The sequence below is a fragment of the Myotis yumanensis genome, unplaced genomic scaffold (assembly GCF_028538775.1).
Source record: "Myotis yumanensis isolate MYYU_CA2020_CCGP unplaced genomic scaffold, mMyoYum1.0.hap1 SCAF_16, whole genome shotgun sequence".
NCBI classification, from domain to species: Eukaryota; Metazoa; Chordata; class Mammalia; order Chiroptera; family Vespertilionidae; genus Myotis; species Myotis yumanensis.
In genome coordinates this window covers 14,974,615-14,988,016 of record NW_027223767.1, presented here as the reverse complement: position 1 = coordinate 14,988,016, position 13,402 = coordinate 14,974,615, and the positions used below count along the sequence as shown (strand labels likewise).

At 44.2% G+C, this 13,402-nt stretch overlaps 1 pseudogene; it reads left to right on the top strand.

The window, feature by feature from the left end:
- The window catches only part of LOC138994982 (NACHT, LRR and PYD domains-containing protein 1-like), a 36,179-nt pseudogene that overhangs the window by 20,263 nt on the left and 2,514 nt on the right, over window positions 1–13,402 (top strand).

The window sequence follows — 13,402 nt, the reverse complement described above, 5'->3', positions numbered from 1 at the left end:
CTAGAAGCCTCCCTGGCCCCCACATCTAAAAAGACTCTGAGTGTGCTATTGGGTCCACGAAAACATCTCCCACAGGCACTGCTCTGACCTGGTGCTGGACCACGTGCTTCCTGCTTCACCTCATCCAGCCATCCTCCACTCACTGTAAGCGATCTTTCCAAGCAATGCAAAGAACACATCACTACCCTCCTCAAGAAATTTCACTGCCTCATCACTGCCACCTGAACAAGGTCCAAATGTCAAGCACATTCAAGATCTACCACTATCATGATATTTTCTATCTTAACCCTCAAACTTCATCTCCCCTTATGTATCCTTTCCACAAGTGTCACTAAACTAAACACAGGCTGTAAGCTCACAACCACTCTGCCAACCAGGAGAGCCCCTCCTCCACCCCCATCTAGGTGAACTCCTACTCACCATTCAAAGCACCCCTCACATGTCTGCTCTTCCTCCTCTGCCTTCAGCTACACTCAACATGCCCCTCTTCACTCTATTTCATTCACTCATCAACCACATATTTATTAAGTTCCTACTATGTGTGAGACACGGCTGTAGGCACTATGGTGCAACTAAATATGAAAACTCATTCCTCATGGAGCATATATCCTGGAGGGAAAAAACAAAAGCAAATACATGATTAAAATATATTGTATGGGATTTGAGTCATAGAGAAAATTAAAGCAGAAAGGAATGGAGCCTGGGGCTGCAATTTTAAACAGGGAGGGTGGAGAGGCAAGATTTCATGAGGGTTATTTTTGAGCAAATACCTGAGGTACATGAGAGAACAAGCCATGAGATATCAGGTAAGAAGATTGCAACTGGCAGAAGAAACAGCAAGTGCCAAGGCCCTGAGATGGGACTGTGCCTGGAGTATTTAAGAAATAGCAAGTAGGTCAGCGAGGATGCAGATGAAAGGTCTACAAGATGAGAACAGAAATGACAAGGAGCCAGGTCTCCAGGGTCCCATAGTCAAAGACGAGGAACTTGAATTTAACTCAGATGACATGGAAACATGCAAGGTTTTTGATACAAAGAGATGTGAAAACTGATCTTCTTATCTTGTTTCCTATGTCAACCCCCAAGTATCTGTGCATTTTGGGGGATGGGAGGAGCTTACTAAACTGCCTGACACTGAAGAGGTGCTCAGTGGGTGCTTATGGGTGTCTATGGAATCAAGAGGAGAGGAAACTAAAGGCTATCAGTGTTTGTCTTCCACAGGTTGGCCGGCTGCGGCCTCGCAGCAAAAGGCTGCAGAACCCTTGCTCATGTGCTGAGCAACAGCTGGAGCCTGACCGAGCTGGACCTGAGCTTCAACAAGCTCTTAGACACCATAGCCCAGCACCTTTTCCAGGAGCTGAGACAGGCCAACTGCAAGCTGCATCAGCTGCTGTAATTGCTCCTCATTGACACTACTTTTGAAGGTGGGGCACAGAGGAGGGGGAGCTTCCCTAAGATCTTGCAGCAGAGAGAAGGTGAGAGCTAGACAGGATAGGGTTATGGGTTTGGGAGCAGATAGGTGCCTTCGTGTTGAAGCCCACCAGAGCATCCCATGTCGGCAAACTGGGTGTTTGGCAGGTCCCATACAGTTAGCAGTTAAACCAAGTGCACAAGTGGAATGTTGGTAAATTAATCATACAAAGTTGACCTGGAAAGTGATAATTGGTGAGAATCACACAGGACTGAGAAAGGGAGGTTTCCTGCACCCTAAGTGGTTCCTTGGCTGCAGGAGAAAATCAAAATCTCCCAGGTTACTGCAAGGCAGACACGTGCTTCTCTTCCTTTAATGTCACCAAGGAGCCCAAAGGGCCACAGGAGCTAGAGAGGAAAACCAAACCTTAGTTACCCTGAGGAGAGGGCCATCAGGACAATGACTGTGGACCCATTCAAATCTCTCCCACAGGCTGGTCAGATGTGGACTCACATCTGGCTGCTGCCAGGAACTGGCCTCCATGCTCGGTACCAGTCCCAGCCTGACAGAGCTGGACATGCAGCAGAAGGACCTGGGCGACCTCAGTGTGAGGCTGCTCTGCGAAGGGCGCAGACAGCCTGCCTGCCAACTCAGGAACCTGTGGTAAGGCCCTGTGGGTCATTTGTGAGCAGAGGGCAGGGAAAGTGAGGGAGAGGATTGGAAAGGGATGTGGGGGCCCTGAATTGGACAGGGCAAGTAAAGGGACAGAAAAATGCAGCCTGGGTTCACTACCAGCTCCAACACTCACTTAGGGCATGCGAACTGGGCAGGTCTTCATTTGAGGCTCAGTTTTTTTTATCTGTGAAATGGAACCATCATATCCACCTCATAGACAGTGGTGAAATAAAATGCAAGAAAATCTAAAAGAAGTCTGGGAACAGAGTTGTGAGGGGGAGACAAGCGAAAAGAGAGCTTTGGGGAGGCAAAGGGGGTGGGGGGCTCCCTCATACATATAAACACCCATGTACACAGCCCAGCTGAAGAGAAGCCTTGGGGACAGGAGAATCCATTCTTCCTCCTGGGAATCTGCTGCACCCCCATGACCTTTCCTGTTGGTGTATTCCGGCCTGTGACTGCAAAGTGCATCTCTGCCCTGGTTCTGAGTGGGTCAGGTCTCAGAGATTTCCAAGGGACAGGCCCAACTGGGGTTCAGCAGACAGTGAGTGGCATTTGGGGTGAGCAGGAATCCTTCCAAAATTGGGAAAAAATCATTAGTAGGAGAAAGGGTTACATTCAGGATAGGGACAACAATGGGGTTTGACGTAAGGGAACTGAGAAGTGTTGGGCTACAGGGTGTTGATGCTCTCCAAGCAAAATCATCAGAAACACACCCGTAGCTGAAGACACTTGAGCTATTAGTCATTGCAGTGAAAGAACACACACTAATGAGAACCATGGGACCCCCTCTGATTAAGAGACTGAGAAAGGACCTATTTCAGAATTTGGGCCTTAGTTGGGTAATTTGGGGGAAGATGTAAGGAAATGGAGTTTTGGTCGAGATCTGGTATTCTCAGAAGGCAGGACAATTTTATGATTGGGAACCTCTACACATTTTCTCTCTTAGAAGGGCAGGCACCACAATTGTGAAAGTATAATGGCTTAAATAGTCAATTTTGTAGTGAGTGGATGTTTGGCATTTGTGAAATCATATATGTCCAACAGGAGGACAACACAGAAGAGATGGCAGTGTCAGATTAGTTAGTAATAGCAATGAGGCCTAGTTGTGAGCATCACATCAAGTCTGGACATCAGGGGCTGTGTTTTATTCTTTCTCAGTCTCCCCTTTTCACCAAAGGGAATGACGTCAGGCCACTGGACATTCATCCATGATATCCAAATGTTCACCATTGCCAAGATCTTGCTGCTGAGGATCAGAGTTTCACCTGAATGGTTGTCTGTTGTAGAACTAGACTCAATCCATTCTTTTTCTTTTGTTCTGAGATGAGTCCTTGGACCACTTGAAGTGACAATGACAGATGGAACACATTTCCAGGAGTAATGAGGAAATGTTATGTATCTTTTAAGTTGAGAAACATAAATTCAACAATGACTGCCATAGATTTTCCTGCTGTGTCGTATCTTAACAAGGGATGATTCAGTCATTCACCACACATTAACCCAGTGCCAACCATGTGCTGTCTTCATTTGTGATAGTTCAGGGAAAAAGACAGACAAGGCACTGCTCTTGGGAGGATGACATTCTGGTTGGATGAGACCTACATCATTAAAGAAATGGACCAAGAACCATGAAGTGCTGTGAGGAAAACACAACAATGCTTCTTAAGAGAGTGACTTGGGCAGCTTTAACTGGGTGGTCAGGGGAGAAGACTCTGAGAAGTGACATAGAAGCTGAGACCTGAGTGACAAGAAGGGTCCTGGGAGGTGAATATCTGTAACAAAGCCCTTCAGGTCCAGAGCCCTTCAGGAAGCAGGCACACCTGTTCCATCCACATGACAAATAGGACAGTGTGGCAGAGCTTAATGAGTGTAGCAAAGAGAGAAGTAAGGTGGGGTCACACACGAGACAGAATTTTCGTAGGGCTCATCAACTATGTTGGTCTGATCTGGAGTTTGGATTTTGTTCTTCTAAGTGCAATAACAAGATCTCACAGGTTGTTGTTTGGTAATACAAGACCTGCTTTAGTTTCACATAGATGCCGCTTGCTGCTGGGTAAAAATGGGTGATAAGAAGACAAGAATGAAAACAAAAGACTGTTGCTATGGTACAGGCAGGAGCTGCAGATGCCTTGACTAGGGAAGAAGCAGCTGAGATGAAGATGAGTTGATGGATTGAGGTTATATGTTGCAGGTACAGCCAATAGGACTTGGCTTATGAAAGCAAAAGGTAGGAGTTAATGATGATGCCTGATTCTGGAACATGAGTGCTCAGTGAATGGTGGTGCCATTTACTGAGTGTGGGGAAATGGGAAGAGAACATTTATGAAAGACAGTTGGGAATCAAGAGTCGTCTTGAATGTGATTTAGCAAAGGGGATGGATATAAATTTTCTATTGATTAAAAGCATCAAGCATGTAAATTTTCTGTTGATTGAAAGTGTGTCAAGCTTAGGATACATTGAGAAGTCAGGCTTTGGTCTGGAGAAACATGAATTTGGGTTCAAGATGGAGGAGGTGGAGGAAGGAAGAAAGATCTGGTCCAAAATGGAGGGAGAAGTATCTACTTTAAGATGTGTGAGCTCGACGTTAGAGATGAGTCCTGACTCATTCATGGGGCACCCAGCAATATCCTCATCCTTCTGAGTCAGGATTTGTGAAAAATGAGGGAAAGAGCAGTGTCTGAGGTGGCATTAATTTCAGGAGAGATCATTCAAGGGTACCCGTGGGGCTGAGCAGTGCCAAGAAGGTGTCAGATGGGGAGACACCTCACTTGCAGGATGGATGGTGGCTTCTCACATCACCACTGTTTCTACAGGAACTGGAGCTCTGCTATCAAAGCCCTCGGAAACCCCAGCTCCACACTGAGTTATACACTGATCATATGGGTTCGGGGATCCGGCTGCAGATTAAAAGCAAATATAATGTGTCTGTGGTAGGGTAGACATTGGTGAAATCAGGTAAAGTCAAGACAAGACCATGGAGCTCAGTTGTGGGAACCAGAAAGTCAATAAAAGAGTCTGCGCGCGTGTGTGTGTGTGTGTGTGTGTGTGTGTGGTGTGAGAGAGAGAGAGATTACAATTTTCTGATGAGAATAGTCCAGGGAAGTGACTTTTTCTAGTTATAGAACAGTTGGCATGACTAGAATTTGAACACAAATTAATCTGACTTTAAGCTCCATTCCCTCTCCCATGTACCATGGTGTCTCTACACTGCCCTTGACTTAACAGATTTTGAAACTCACAAGGCATTTGGAAAAGTTTTTCATAATAGATTGGACATGAGATGAGAAATTAATAACTAGATGGTTATATGGTTTTATGAATTAAGCCAGTTATGGCAATAGCACATGCATTTAACCTGGGTCACTCAGATATTTCAGAGTAGACAAGAGGCAATCAAATAATGAACTTTCAGGAATGATTACAATTTTATAGTCTTTTAAACCAGCACCAACACTTTCAAGGAGCAAATCCCCCTAAAAAGTCCTTCTAGGCAAAACCAGCCCATGTTCACTGTTGAAATATGGTGAATCTGCCTTCTGAGCTGCTACAAACAGGCTTCCCAGTGCAGAGAAAGAGAATGATTGTGACTCAGTCTTGGCTTGGGTGTAATCACAGGTGTGGGCTAATCAGTTCCAGCATTAGACCTCATTTGAATCTCACTCTGGCACTTACTAGTACTTGCTGGTTGATCTTGGGGAAATTACTTAACTCATTTGAGTCTCATTTATAAAAGGACAGTTATATTGTCTAAATTGTAGGATTGTTGGAAAGATTAAATACTTGATGTATGTACATATCTCCTGCCGTGGTCCTTATAGATAGTAGTGACAGTTATTTTTTTCTCATGTTAAGTGATCCTTTTTTTTCCCTCTCAATCTTAATTCTGCTTCTTGGGACTGAGAGAAGAATCTATCTGCATTCCTATGAGAAACCTCTTTAGGTACCTGAAGACAAATCATGGCCTACATTAGGTCTCCTCCTGTGCAAGTTAAACATCTCTATTTTCTTCTAACATTCCTTTTATATTTTGGATTTTAATGTCTTTGTTTGTCAGTCACCTTCCTCAGTAGATGTGCCCATGTAAGGACAAGTCCTGGCTGGTCTGATCTTGCCTGAAGCAACAGATGGAGCAGGAGCAACCACTCTCACTGACCTCCCAGACGACCACAGCCCTCTGTCTGCACTACTTTTTCCATGTTCTCCCTGCTAAGTCCCTCGGGACTAAGCTGAGAGACTTTTGCACTCTAGCTGCTGAAAGCACCTGACAAGGAAAGACATTGTTCAGTCCCGAGGATTTCAGGAAACACAGGTTAGAGGCTTCCATCATCTCCACTTTCTTAAACATGGGTGTTCTTAAAGAGTACCCCACCCCTCTGATCTACAGCTTCATTCACCTGTGCTTCCAGGAGCTATTCACAGCAATGTCTTGTGCTTTAGGAGATGAGGAGGTGACAAGCATCAGAAGTATGAGAATTATTAGAAGAATATGGGATGGATTACCTGTTTGGGGAACCAACCACATGTTTCCTATTTGGCCTTTTGAGTCACCAGGGGATGAGAGAGATGGAGAGCATCTTCAAGTGCACACTGCCTCTGGAGAGTCATCGTAAACTGCTGTGGTGGGCCAAGAGGGAGGTCACCTTAAGACATCCAAACCTAGAGCGATATCACTGGCACTTGCTGCACTGTTTTTATGAGATTCAGGAAAAAAGGTTTCTGAGAAAACTGATGCCCAGTATCTATGGATTGAGAATATGTGTCCAAACTGACATGGCACATGGAGTCAGGAGAGACTGTCATGGGAAAGTCAGAGGCTGCAGCTGCTGTGGGCAGGATTATTTTAAAGGCATTGAGTCATCTAGGCAAAGCAGGCAGAATAGTAAGGAGGATAGTGTAAATAAAGAAAAAAAGTCCAGGAAGAAATTATGATGATTGAACCAAAAGAGGGAGAGTAGCACCAATATGAGATAGTGAGGAGGAGCAGCTATAGGTATTTGATTTTTTATTTAAGCATTTTGCATTTCCACTGAGCCTCAACAGGTCAGGCTGAGAACACATTTTTAATTTTTTCTTTTAGCCCCTCTGATTAAAGATTAAACTTGGCAAATGTTCAATGGGACACATAGTTTAAAGATGTATAATTTAAAATACCCAAAACTAAATAAATGTTTAAAAAAACAAAAAAAATAAGATTTCAAGTGTTTTCGGTAACTTTGCAGCATGCGTATGTCTTAGAGCTATTAATGCTATAACTATATTAAGATTTCTGGGATTCTCTGTAACACCTTTGCATCCTCAAAAAACCCTCTATAGAAGGTCCTCTTGTCACCTTCTTGCAGCAAGGAGACTGAGTGAGGCATAGATAAGTGGAATTCACATTCAGACAGCTGACCACAGAGTCTCTACTCCTCACCTCTGTATGGCTTTGCAGATGGGGGGAAAGATGAATGGGGTTGGGGTCATACTGGTGGTCAAGGTGCTACTAGGCTGTCAAGGTGGATTTATCGGGCAAGAAAATAAGGATGCCAGTTTGCAACTTGAATTAGAGTTTGCGTCAATAAGCCATAGTAGTAGATAAAATCACTTAAATCAGAGGTCCTCAAACTTTTTAAACAGGGGGCCAGTTCACTGTCCCTCAGACATTCCACACATGCGCACTGCGGGCCCGGGACGAGTCAGCTGCTAAGCAGGACAGGCAGTGGCGGCAAAAACACCCGGCGGGCCAGATAAATGTTTCCAGCGGGCCGCATGTGGCCCGCGGGCTGTAGTTTGAGGACCCCTGACTTAAATAGTATGTGAAAATGTAGAATTTCAATTGGTGGAAATCATACAAGACAGTCTATCCTATAACAATTATCATCCTCTCCCCACATCCTGCAAATGTTCTCTCCTGAGACATTCCCCTTTGACATCTCTCTCCTGCAGACCCTCTCTGTGCTCTTGCTATCCAGGGAAGGAGATGGGGTCCCACACAAGCCAACCTCATCAGCAGTATACATAGTCATAATCAACAATCCCATCACAAAATCATCCTTAACCCACCTCTCCCAACTTCTGTTTCCTCCTCCCACCTCCTCCTTTCCTTTCTGGAAACTGGGACTTTACATCTTGCCAAAGAAAGAAAGGCATGTCTGCATTGATGAGAGGAAGACTGTCTGCATCCCCAAGCTCTGTGCCAGCCCCTGTGCTGGGCACTGCAGATAAAAAAGATGAACCTCTGCCCCTGCCCACAAGAAACTCCCAAACTGAGGCAGAAACAGACATCCCAAATGAGCACTGCAGTGTAGAATGGCAAGGGCTGCACAGTGAAAAGCCACATGGATGCCGAAACCGGTTTGGCTCAGTGGATAGAGCGTCGGCCTGCAGACTGAAAGGTCCCAGGTTCGATTCCGGTCAAGGGCATGTACCTGGGTTGCGGGCACATCCCCAGTAGGAGATGTGCAGGAGGCAGCTGATCGATGTTTCTCTCTCATCGATGTTTCTAACTCTCTATCTCTCTCCCTTCCTCTCTGTAAAAAATCAATAAAATATATTTTTAAAAAAAAAAAAAAAAAAAAAAGAAAAGCCACATGGAAGAGGGGCACTTAGCCCAGAGTTGTGGGAGCTGTCAGGATGTCAGGGAGGTTGATCGGCTTTGGTGATAGCCGTGCCCATTGCAGCCTGGCACTGGGGGTGGGGGGCAAACCCCACTGAGTTGTGCAGGGATGTACAGATAAGACCGCTACACACAGGTCACATCTCCCCTGATCCTCTCTCTCTCCTTCAGATGCAGTTGGGGCCCATTTACAGATGCCTAGTGGCAGATTTTCTACTCCCTTCTCAAAGTCCCTGGAAGCTTGAGAGACCTGGACCTGAGTGGAAACTCTCTGAGCTGCTCTGCAGTGCAGAGTCTTTGTGACGGCCTGAAATGCCCTCACTGCTACCTGGAGACCTTGAGGTGAGTCTGGCCTGGGTTCTGTTCTGAAACAGGGATGGACAGGAGACCCAGGAGAGAAGTTGTTTCTAGGATGGGTGTGTGGTCTTGATATTTAACAAATGTTCATTGAGCTCCTTCTGGCCATGCTCTGTGCTAAGAACCATGGTTACTATAGTAAGCAAACACAGGATTCTATTTCCACACAATTTGCAAGTGATTGGCTTTAACCACACAAACAAATGTGTGATTACAGGCCCACCTAGGGACCTTCAGTGGTAACCTACCTTAAGAAAGTGAATATTGAGGGTGTCTCAAGATGGTGGCAAGTAGGTGGGTCTTTCTTTTACCTCCTCCCAAAATAAACTGGAAGTAAAACTAAAATGGAGAACATTCACCCTGAATTACCAACTGAAGACTAGTCTTTAGGGTTTTCTATGTACAATATCATATCATCTGTGAATAATGAGAGTTTTACTTCTTCCTTTCCAATTTGGATGCCTTTTATTTCTTCTTCTTGTCTGATCGCTGTGGCTAGGATTTCCAGTACTATGTTGAATGAGAGTGGTGAAAGCGCACATCCCTGTCTTGTTCCTGTTCTTAGGGGAAATAGTTGTAGTTTTTGCCTATTGAGTATGATGCTTGCTGTAGGTTTGTCATATATGGCCTTTATCATATTGAGATATATCCCTCTATACCCACTTTGTTGAGAGTTTTTATCAAAAATGGGTGTTGGATTTTGTAGAATGTTTTTTCTGCATCTATTGGTATGATCATGTGATTTTTGTCTTTCAATTTGTTTATGTGATATATCACATTTATTGATTTGCAAATATTGTACCAGCCTTGCATCCGTGGAATAAATCCCACTTGGTCATGGCGTATGATCTTTTTAACATATTGCTGGATCTAATTTGCTAATATTTTGTTGAGGATTTTGGCATCTATGTTCATCAGGGATATTGGCCCTGCCCAATATCTTTGTAGTGTCTTTATCTGATTTTGGAATTAGGATGATGCTGACCTCATAAATAGAGCTTGGAAGTGTTCCTTCCTCTTGCGAGGGTTGGGGGGTGGTGGTGAGGTGGGTTTTAGGAGTATAGGTGTTAATTGTTTGAATATTTGGTAAAATTCCCCTGTCAAGCTTTCTGGACCAGGGTTTTTTGTTTGTTTGTTTGTTTGTTTGTTGTTGTTTTGTTGGAGTTTTTTAATTACTGCTTGTATTTCATCCATTACTATTGACCTATTTCGGGTTTTCTGTTTCTTCCTGATTCAGTTTTGGGACATTTTATTTTTCTAGGAATTTTTCTGCTTCATTCTTATTGTCCAGCTTCTTGACATATAATTACTCACAGGATTTTCTTACAATCCTTTGTATTTCTGTAGTGTCAGTTGTTACTTCTCTGCTTTTGTTTCTGATTTTATTTATTTAGGCCCTCTCTCTTTGTTTCTTGATGTGTCTGGCTAGGGGTCAATCAATCTTGTTCATCTTTTCAAAGAACCAGCACTTGCTTTCATTGATTTTTTTGTATGATTTTTTAATCTCTATGTTATTTATTTCTGCTCTAATCTATTATTTCCTTCCTCCTTCTTACTCTGAGTTTTTCTTGTCGTTCTCTTTCTAATTCTTTTTAGTTTTAAATCTTTATTGTTCAGATTATTACAGATGTTCCCCTTTCCCCCCCCCCCCCCCCCCATAGCTCCCCTCCACCCGGTTCCCAAAAAAAGCTAACTCCTTTAGCTTTTTCTTATCTTTGAAGCTCTTTATCTGACCTTCAATTCTGAATGAGAGCTATGCTGGGTAAAGTAATCTAGATTGTAGGTTCTTGCTATTCCTCACTTTGAATATTTATTGCCACTCCCTTCTGGCCAGCATAGTTTCTGTTGAGAAATCACCTGACAGTTGTATGGGTACATCCTTGTAGGTAAATAACTCTTTTTCTCTTGTTGCTTCTAAGATTCTCTCTTTGTCTTTTGCCCTTGGCATTGTAATTATGATGTGTCTTGGTGTGGTCCTCTTTGGAGTCCTCTTGTTTGGGGTTCCCTGTGCTTACTGGACTTTTCAGTCTATTTATTTCACCTGGCAGGGGAAGTTTTCTGTCACTATTTCTTCAAATAGGTTTTTAATATCTTGCTCTCTCTCTTCTTCTGGCATCCCCATAATTCAGATATTGGTACACATGAAGTTGTCCCAGAGGCTCCTTACACTATCTTTCATATTTTTGGATTCTTTTTTCTTTTTGCTTTTCCGGTTCAGTGTGTTTTGCTTCTTCGTATTTCAAATCTTTGATTGATTCTGGGGATCCTCTAGTCTGTTGTTTGATCTCTGTATATTATTCTTTATTTCAGTCAGTGTATGCTTAATTTCTGATTGGTCCTTTTTTATATCCTTAAGGGTTTCACTAAGTTTCTCAGAGGTTTCTAGAAGATTCTTGAGTAACCTTATAGCCGTGGTTTTGAACTCTATATCCAGTATTTTGCTTTCATCCATTTCTTTCAATTTTGACTTGTTTCTTTGTCTTTGTATTTTGGCTGCTTCCCTGTTTGTTTGTTTTTTCTATGTACTGGGTAGCTGCTAAGTCTCCCTGAGTTTATAGAGTGGCCTTGTGTGGTAGGTGTCCTATAGGGCCCTGTGGCTCAGCCTCCCCAGTCACCTGAGGTGGATGCTCTTGGTGCACCCCTTTGTGGGCTGGGCTCACAGTCTTGTTGTAGTTAACCCTTGATTACTGTTGGTATCACTAGGAGGAATTGACCTCCAGGCCAATTGGCTGTGAAGAACAGCTGTGCCTACACTGGAAGATCTGTTGAGCAGGAGACACCCTTATGGGGCAGGACTTGCTTCAGTGGGTCTTTGGTGCTCACTGAGTCTGCCCCTTGAGTGTGTCTCTTATGGATGTGAAGAGTTGTAACCTGTTATGGTCTCACTCTGAACACTGGGTACACTGGCTCTTGGATCCCTAAGGAGGTGCAAGGTCAGCCACTGTCTGGGGACACCCAGCAGGAGCTACAGAGACATCTGAAGATTCCTCCTATTTGTATGGGGTTTGGGAGTGCCCAGATGAGGCCCAGCTGTGAAGCAAGGCAGGCTGCTGCTGCCAGGCCTTGGGCCTTCTTTTGGAAGCTCTGGGGCTCTCTGAGCCAGCTGCAGATTGACAGGTTTTAGGCAGAGAAAGGACAGGCCATTCATATGCAAAAGCCTCTGCACACAGCTTTGATGGGGTTATAAATTGGATGGGGTGGGGTCTCTGGGAATCTCGATGGCAGAGCAAACAGCTATGGCTGCCAGTCAGCTCTGCACTGGAGAAGTCCCTGGGTCTCCACATCCCACACCCCTGTGCAGGAACAATGCTCACTGTGAGCACCTCTGAGAGAAAACCACCCTCGTGTTCCTGTCCCGATGCCAGACAGTCCAGTTTCTCCCCGTATGTGTCTGGGTCCCCCAGAGTCTCGCCCAGAATTGGCATTCAGAGCAAGTGGGAGCTTGTATCTCCCTCCTGATTAAAAGAGCAGCACATCCAGGTGCCAGCACTTTCCACGTCTCCGCACCTCTTACCAGTATCAACGTGCTTTCTTCACCTCTTTAGTTGTGGAACTTCCACACAGCCAGCTTTCCTGTGGTTTTGGGTGGTGGTAGTTCTGCCTTTTTGTTGTAATTTTGATGTGGTTGTGAGAGGCAGCAAATATAGGTGTTTACCTATGCCACCATCTTGGTTCTCCCCTCTTTCTAATTCTTTAAGTTGTATGGTGAAATGGCTTATTATTAATTATTCTTGTTTTCTGAAGTGCTATGAAGTTCTCTCTCAGGACTGCCTTTACTGTCTTCCAGAGATTTGGGGTTGTTGTGTGTTCATTTTCATCTTATTTCCAGAATTTTTAAATTTTTTTCTTGATCTCATTGGTAACCCATTCATTGTATGATAACATGCTATTTGATCTCCAGGTGTTTCAATGTTTTTGAATGTTTTTACTGTAGTTGATTTCTAATTTCATTCCATTATGATCTGAGAAGATGCTTGATATGATTTCAATCTTTTTGAACTTGTAGAGACTCATTTTGCCCTAACATGTGGTCTATCTTTGTAAATGACTCATGTGAGAGTCACATCCTAGTGGTGGACTTTGGTGTCCTGGCTGGTCTAAACTTGCCTGAAGCAGCAGATGGAGCAGGAGCAACCACTCTCACTGACCTCCCAGATGACCACAGCCCTCTGTCTGCACTACTTTTTCCAAGTTCTCCCTGCTAAGTCCCTCGGGACTATGCTGAAGGACTTTTGCACTCTAGCTGCTGAAGGGAGCTGAGTTTCAGTCCAGGAACCAAGAGGTCACAGGTTCAATTCCCAGTCAGGGCACATGCCTGGGTTGAGCTCAATCTCCAATAAGGGTTGTGCAGGAGACAGCT